At 41.4% G+C, this 8,858-nt stretch overlaps 1 pseudogene; it reads left to right on the top strand.

Moving 5' to 3' along the window:
* Positions 1–604: 604 nt before the first annotated feature.
* On the top strand, positions 605–2,117 carry LOC101716731 (protein phosphatase 1 regulatory subunit 3C pseudogene; annotated as a pseudogene).
* The last annotated feature ends 6,741 nt before the right edge of the window (positions 2,118–8,858 follow it).

Genomic DNA, 8,858 nt, shown 5'->3' on the forward strand with positions numbered 1-8,858 from the left:
TTTTATCATAGGTAATTAGTGTTCTATATGCTTCACTAATCTGTATGTCAAATTCTTTTTCCCTGCTGGGGAATTTTTATGCCATTACTTCCATGAACAGGTTTTTTATGTCATTTGCACTATCTCTTACTTTTTTATTGACTCTGATCAATCTTATGTTATGATCTTGCTTGTAAATTATATATGGCAAGTAGCTTTATTGCTAGTATTTAAAACCCTTAGTAAATTACTACATCTTAGAGATGTCTTCCAGGTGTAGATGGCTTTTGGGTTTTGAATCTGCTCCAAGATCCTACCTCTTCAGAGCATAGACTTTTCAGCCCTCCATGGCACACCCACCAGCCTCCTGGTACAGATTTGCATGGGACACTGCAGTAAGCTCCAGACCTTTGACTAAATCCTTCAGTCTCCAGTGTGCAGACAGACCCTCTGGACTGTTCCTCATTCAACTCTGGGTGGCCACTGTGAAGTTGCTCAGTGCCAATTACAGTGTTGGTCTCTTTAGCAGCTGGAACAAGAGACAAATGTGTCTGAGAGAATATGAAGTGACCCAAGAAGTATCTGATGAACACTCATTCTTGAAAGAGTTATTGTAGACCTGATTTTTGCCAAAATGATCTAGGTTTTGGATCCATGTCCTTTGATAAGTTCAGTCATGCCAGTGGATGTGGCCATGAGGCTTTGCTTGCCTCATTAACCACCTCTGAAGAATTTCATGGGTCCTTACAATGACTTTCAATGAAGAAATTTTGTGACTAAAACCTCTGAAACTGTGTCTCAACCTCAAACAGGAAGCCAAATCACAGAATGAATGGAAGTGCTCACACAACCAAGCCAAGAAGTAGGTAGTATATGCTGACTCTAAGGGCCTCTCTCTGATGTTATCCATGTCTTCTCTGACCTCCCAGAAGAACCTGCATGAGATCTCCAGTTTGATCTCTTGGATCTTAATAATATCTCCTCTGGCTTAAAACTCCATGAAGGGAAAAACTTGACTTTAGATTTTCCTCAGCCTTCAACTGATTACTTAAGTTGCTGGAACAATTTTCAAAAGTATTCTGCCTGGAGAACTGCTCTTTCCAAGAGTGAACAGTGACTAGGACTGTCAAAGTGTCAAGCATAAGCTTTAAGAAGAGGGCTCAGGTCCACATTACTTTTGACAGTTGGAAAAGCTACATGAATGTGGATTGTGTCTACATAAAGAATGTATATGGCAGCTCAGATAATGACATTTCATTTACCACTGACTTACTCCCTGTCATTCCAACTAAGAAGAAAATTGAGTTCTGCATTTCTTACCATGCTAATGGGCAGGTCTTCTGGGACAAAAATGAAAGTCAGAATTACAGAATTGTCCATGTATAGTGGAAGCCTGATGGGGTACAAGCACACATGGTACCCCAAGACTGCATTCCACAAGGTGCTCCCTAAGAGTGAGTTAGTCAACAATCTTTGGTAGCCCAAGGCTGGCTAGTGGGCTCTTTCCAGAGTGGCAGAGTTGGGGGGGAATGGAAAACTTGGCCTGTTATCAATGAATTAAGCAACCTAGTGTCTGATCTTAACCTGTCATTGTGCCTGTGCAATTCGAGGTCAGTTTTACTCATTATTAGGAAGTCTTTGCTTTCTTCCATCAGTAGGTTTAGGTTTGAGCTTTTGGGGCCTGGCTACAGAAAATATAGCCACTTGAGAATTTAGCATTGGAGTCTGGTGTGGATGATGCTACCCAATTTTGTTTTGGAGAATCAAGTAACAGCCTAGGAACTATTTTTAGAAAAGGAATCCTTTTTTGGTGTCTTTCCTCCTTCCCTCTCAATTCACTACCTTTCTCATTGGGCAAGGAAAAGTTGAGGAAGGAGAATTGATGGTGATGGAAAGCTGTGTCAGTGGTATGAGGAATGTGTGAAGTGTGTACTGTACTCAATGGGCTCTGAAGCTCAAGTCAGAGTAAGAGGGGAAGGTCTGATTTTAATTGATGAGAAGATGTAAGGTTGTTTTGTGTATTAAAGTTGGTTTTATGGTTCTCTTCTGGGAAAATAACTCACAGAGGGGAAAGAGATCCATTCTATGTATTCTTGTGGAGAAAAGCAAATAAAATCCCAGTGTTTAAGATGATAAAACAAAACAAACAAACAAAAATATCCTACCTCTTCAATTTATTGAGAATGAAAAGTTGTGACCTATTTGGCTTAGCCCCTGGTTCTTTCAAAATGGCCTATAGTATTGTTTATGACCCTTAGGCAGTCTGTCTGGGTGTACCAGGAAGAACAATTGATTAGAACAATTATATAACCTTGGCTAAAGTAGTATAATTAGCAGTAACAATAGCATCAAACACAGCCTAGTTACTGTGGTAACTATTGATTTGCCACCTTTAACATATGAACTAGATTTGTGGTTATATAACAAAATCTAAACCAAGAAAATTGTATACAGGAAATACGCCCTCAGTATGGCCATTTTACCCTCAGGGGAGAAAATTTAAAATGGGTTAGGGGGAAAAATAAAGAAACGGAAGAAGAGGAAGAGATTAGAAACAAGGCCCGAGAACAAAGGAAGATTATGCAAACTTTGGGGAACTGGTAAAGAAGACAGGAGGGAAAGAGAGAAGGAATAAATAAAAATAGGGACAGAGGGTGGGGGATTTAGCTCAGTGGTTTCACTGCCTGCTGCCCAAGCTCAAGGACCCAAGTTCAATCCCCCGTACCAAAAAAAAAAAAAAGAAAAAAAAAAGAAAAAATAGGGACAGAACAACATCAACAAAAAAAACCTAGAAATAATGTTCACACATATAAAAACAAGAACAAACAATCAAGAAAACAAAATAAAACAAGAAAATGAAAAAAATAAGAAAAAAAAACAGGACTGGGGATTTAAGTCAGTGATTCTGCTGCTTGCCTCACAAGCACAAGGTCCCGAGTTCGATCCCTTGTACCAAAAAGAAAAAGAAAAGAAAAAAACAAATGTCCACTTTAACGCATGTCTCCGTATCACTGGTAGACAAGTTGGGCATATAGAGCCCAGATCTGTGTTCATTAATCCCAACAAGCAAGCCATAGATTTACAGCAGGGTAGTGGATAATTTCAGCCAGCCTGCACCTTTAGTTTTAAAGCTCAGGCTAGTTTCTGGCTGTGAGGGTGGAACCTGATTTATTCAGCCTGCAATACTCCATGTGTCTCTTGCTGGATTGAACTCAGGTCCACCTTACTTTGATGGAGTTTGCCCGCAGCTGCTCTATGTTTTAAGCTCAGCTGGCCCCCCTCTCCCAGATGGCTACTGGCCAATCACCCTCTTCTGGGAGATGTCTGAACCTGAATAACTCACCAGCCACTGCAGTCCACTGTGATCACTGCTCTATTCCACTGATGCATTTCTCTGTGGAGGCCTCTGGGGTCACCAGTAGTCACCATGCATCTGCAGGTTTGAGCCACCCTTCCCATGCAGTGAGTCAGGATTCAGGGAGAAAGCACCGCTCGCCACCTCCTCCTCCTTTTTTGAAGTCTCTCTCCTCGTTCTCCCGTGGGCTTCAATTCTCGCTTCAGGTCTTTCTGGGTCCTTGTTGGATCCTTGTGGGTCTTGGGGACCCATTTTCCTCCTTTTTCTTTTCCTCACATTGCTATATTCCAGTGTCTGGACACCAAATCTCAAAGAGGCTGTTTCTTTTCTGTTCACCACTCTGTCATCTTCTGGGAAGTCCCCTCCTCCTTCTAGTTTTCTGGAATGTTCTCTGAAACAGTTCTAACTCTTAAGTGGTCATGAACTGGGAGGAAAGGGACAACTGACTCTTTAACAGTGGGCATTGCAAACCACCGTTCACTGTGCCTGACAGGCCATCCCAGCCTGTTGTTTGGCAGAAATGCTGGCTCTCACCAAAGCATGGCGGTATATATATGGTGGTATATAAATGTGGTATATACCTGTAATCCCAGTAGTAGGGAGACTGAGGCAGAATTGCCACAAGTATAAGGTTAGCCTGGGCTACACGGTGAGTTCAAATCCAGCCTGGATTACATAGCAAGACCCTGTCTCAAAAAACTGCAACCTGGCATGGTGGTACACGCCTGTAATCCCAGCAATAGGGAGACTGAAGCAGGAGGATTCCTGTGAGTTTGAGGCCAGACTGGATTACACAGTGAGTTCAAGGCCAGCCTGAACTACATAGCAAGACCCTATTTTAAAAACAAAAAACACAACTACTGGCTCCCTTATGGCACTGAGTTTTCTTTCCTTCCTTCCTCCTTCCTTCCTTCCTTTCCTTTCTCGCTCTCTCCTCTCTTTCTCCCCCCCCCCCCCCCCCCCGCTGTATTGGGGATCAAACTCAGGACCTTGCACTTGCCAGGCAGGCACTGTGCTGCTGAGCTACATCCCCAGCCCTAACATTATGAGTTCTTTAGAAGGTTCTGCAGGACCTCTTTACTGAACTGTGCTATAATGTTGACAGTTCTGTTCCATTCCTAGCTTCTGTCAAGCAGGAGGCCATTTGTTTGTGTTTGTTTTTGTTTTTTTGAGATAGGGTCTCACTATGTAGTTCAGGCTGGCCTTGAATTTGTGGTGATCCTCCTGCCTCAGCCTCCCAAGTGCTGGGATTACAAGCGTGTACTACCATGCTGGGGCAGGAGGCCTTTTGAATGACTGAAAGCAAGACGACCCAAGCCCAGCTATCATCCTCAAAATCCCTTTGATCACAGAAACTTGCATATCTTTGCTAAGTCAACTCCTGCACACTCTGCCCTTCCACTTCTAATGGCCTTTCTTCTTCTCATATAGGTACAGCACTGAGCAAGTCCACTGTCTAAGCAGACAGTTTGGTCAGAGAATGAGGGAACCAATTTCTCATTCATGGAGATTCTATTTGATACTCACTGGCTTGGTTTGCAGTGAAAAGGAGAACACATTCCCTGCTTCCTTAAGTCATGTCTGATCACAGGCTGAAAAAGGAGGTGGGGTCAGATTAGTGGTTGGAAGCCTCAGAGAGAATCCTACCCCATTTATTAGCAACAGCCTCTGAAATTTGTGGTACCTAGTGCTTCTTTGTCCCCAGCTTTGGCACCTAGTCCCCAATTCTAGGGCAATAAGAATTCCACTTACCATCTCTACAATATATTGAAGTGAAGGTAGGGTTATATGAAATACAGAGCTCAATTGCATGTCTTAATGCGGAGCTAAGATCACCTTTTGAGTGGAAGAGAGAACCAAGAGCTAAAAGATTAGGCAGAGCTCATCATTTGTGTCTGTGGGAGAAGAGTAGGTATTTAGGCAAATAAAGCAAATTGTTGGAGGAGGGCCACACAGCCAGGGACTTGCAAACATCGAGGCCACTCATGCCAGATGCAAATGTTCTAAATGCAGCGTTCTGACAGAAAAGTATTCTGATGCTTAAGCACTGCTGTATATTTAACTTACTTTTCAACATTAAGCTACAATATATCCTCCTACACAAAACTATAAATAATCATCAAAGGGCAACAGAGAAGGGGCTACAAATTTTATTGTATCTTAAGATATAGAGGAAACTCCTAATATTTATTGCTTCTTGAAGGAGAATGAGGTTTAATTTTTATTAGAATATGTTTGTAGTACATAAAGATTACATTCATCATGGTGAGTTGGTTCGTGTACATAACAATTTGTATTATATTTTGTAACATGAGCAAGTATTACCTATTAAAAATTAAAATTAGAGCCAGGTGTAGTGGTACATGCCTGTAATTCCAGCACCTGGGAGGCTGAGGCAGGAGGATCACCAAGAGTTCAAGGCTAAACCAAGATGCATCATGTAAAGGTACAAGTTCCCAATGAGAAATGTAATTGTGTTGTATACCTAAAATGTACCAATAAAAGAATTTTAAAAAAAAAGAGTTCAAGGCTAGCTTGAACTACATAGTGAGACTGTATCTCAAAAGTAAATAAATAAAATTAATCACAATTAAGAAAGTACAAAAACACATACTATTAATATATGGTGCTTGATATTTTGAATGTTCCCTCAAAGGGATATAGATAAACCCAGGTGATAAATCCCTCATGGTGAACCAGAGGAAAAATCTAACTCTCTAGCTTCACTTGTTTTTAGTTGACTTGAAAAATCAGTGGTTTTGGATGTCACATCACTAAGCAATATATTAGTCTGCCACTAGTTTTGGTGTAGATAACATCTCTGACATTGTAGCTTATGGTGACAATGTTTGCCTGGGTTACTTTTCAGAGACTTGAAGGTCATTTTAGTTGAAACTACCAACACTTCACTTGGGTCTGCAGTTGTTTGATATGTGACCTTTTGACATCAGGAAACCAAATATTCATCCTCAGATCATGCTAATACCATCATTTTCTGAATTTGCATCCCATGAAGAGCTATGAAGATCAACTACATATGAATATGTAACTACTATATCTCCAATCACTTTTCCCTATGTCTCAGACCACTCTGCCTCCGTAGCTCATAATGCCCCCAAACCCTATCCTCAGGGAGGTGGAGTTCAGATGTGGGTCTCCCACTTGCTCTCTTGATGCCTTGCAAAACAAAACAAAACCAAAAAACCCACCTCTTTCTCTTTTTGCAAAACTCATCATTTATCAGCTTTCTGGGCAAAATGGGCTTGGCTCAATAAAAATTGCTGCACAAGGACCCAAGTTCGATCCCCAGTACAAAAAAAAAAAAGACAGAAAAATTGCTGCACAATGGAGATTAAAAACATCAGAGGCCTTAATGATATCACAACTAAGAAGGCTTTTCTAAAGACCAGTAATTTAGAACAAAGAGATAATGAAATATTACACATAACACACAAGTATTACACAGAGAGTAATCCAATTGGTCTAAAGAAGAAAAGTTGGGACTAAAATATCCTACAAGAAATAGGTACTATAAAAATAGGTAACCGCTCCCCAAATACGATTTAGAAAATTTCCAATATAATGTCATAAAAACAAACCTAGGATTGGTGGGTTATCTCTGACCCAAGAATTAAATTATTTTTATTTTCCACAAAGCAAATTTTGATCAGACAAGAACTATAAGGCTGACAGACTCTTTCTTGAGGGGTCTAGGATGATAAATCAACAGGCACTGTCTTTTTCTTTTTTCTTTTCTTTTTTTTTTTTTTGCCATGTAGCCAGGCAGGCCTTGAACTCACTACGTAGCCCAAGCTGGACTTGAACTCGAAGTGACCCTCCTGCCTCAGCCTCCCAAGTGCTGGGTTACAGGCATGCAGCACCACCACACTGGCTATCTCCAGCCCTTCTGAAATGGAGTTTTACTAAACTGCCCAGTGTGGGCTTGAACTTTTAATCCTGCTTCCTCAGCCTCCTTAGTAGCTGGGATTACATGAGCACCAGTGAACTCAGCTAAACAGGCATCATCTATGACTACAAAAACACCATGTGAATAGAAGAGTCAATCGTTGTCCCCAAACACCTGCTGCATCACCAAGAAGCAGAACAAAAGGAGTGGTAATGTGATACCGGCCTCTCTCACTAAGTGACAGCTGAGAACATCTCCCATCAATTACTGAGAGTGACTAAACTGCTAAGAAAAAAGTCAAAGAACTCCACCTATTGCCTGTTGTTCAGAAGAAAGCAAAACAAAAAAGCTAATGTTTTTCTTTTAAATCTAGACTTTAAAGTAATCTGACAGAGGTCAAATAAACAGATTCCAGATCCCCAGAGTATAACCCATTTATATTGAAAATAAACATAAAGCACCTTGTAGCTGGGTGTGGTGGCATAGGCCTGTAATCCCAGCACTCTAGGAGCCTGAGGCAGGAGGATCAAAAGTTCCAAACCCAAACCAGGAGTGGTGGTGCACACCTGTAATCCTAGTACTCAGGAGGCTGAGGCAGGAGGATTGCTGCAAGTTCAAATCCATTCTGGGCTACAAAGTGAGTTTAAGGTCAGCCTGACCTACATAAGGAGACTTTGTCTCAAAAAAACAAAACAGAGGCCAGGGATTTAGCTCAGTGTTTTCGCAGGCTGAGCAAGAGCAAGGACCCAAGGTCGATCCCCGGTACCAAAATTTTTTTAATTGCTGAGGATGTAGTTCAGTGTGAAAGTCTTGTACTCAATCACCAGGACCACCGGGGAAAAAAAGCAACTTATATATTATACATGTTAATTATTATGATTATAAAAGGTCTTTCCTATCAAAAAATGAGCTACACCCCACCATCAGCAGTTTGAGGTCAATGATGGAAGGTTTAAATGTTTTATTTTTGAGACAGGGTCTTGCTATGTAGTTCAGGCTGGCCTTGAACTCACTATATATAGCCCAGGCTCATGGTTATCTTTTCGGTTCTACAGTTTTGTTTTGTTTTTTTGGTACTGGGGATCAAGCACAGGACCTTACACTTGCAAGGCAGGTATGGTGCCACTGAGCTAAATCCCAGCCCCCAGGCTGGCTTCAAATTTGTGGTGATCCACCTGCCTCAGCCTCCCCAGTGCTGGGATTACAGGTGTGCACCACTATAAATGTTTTCTTAAAAAGGGTTTCTTATTATGTTATAAAGATTTTCAAATTCTTCATTTCTTCATTGAAAAGTCTTATAAGAGGAGTTGATCAGTGGTATGTGACCAAAAACAAAAGCTGTTCAATTCAGTTCAATATAACAAATATTTACTGAGCAGCTTTCAGGAGAACAAAGAGAAATCAGAATAGTTTCCTGCCCTGTCCACCCTTTAGAAGTGAACTCATAGCTGGGCTTGGTGGTGTACAACTGTAACCCCAACCACTCTGGATGGGGGAGGCATGAAGACTGCAAGTTCAAGGCCAGCCTGGGCAACTTAGTAAGATCCTGTCTCAAATGGGCCGGGTATTTAGCTCAGTGGTTCTGCTGCCTGCCTCACAGGTGCAAGGACCCGAGTT

This window comes from Heterocephalus glaber, unplaced genomic scaffold (assembly GCF_053883595.1).
Source record: "Heterocephalus glaber isolate CG9 unplaced genomic scaffold, H.glaber_assembly_v1.0 deba00001481, whole genome shotgun sequence".
Classification (NCBI taxonomy): Eukaryota; Metazoa; Chordata; class Mammalia; order Rodentia; family Bathyergidae; genus Heterocephalus; species Heterocephalus glaber.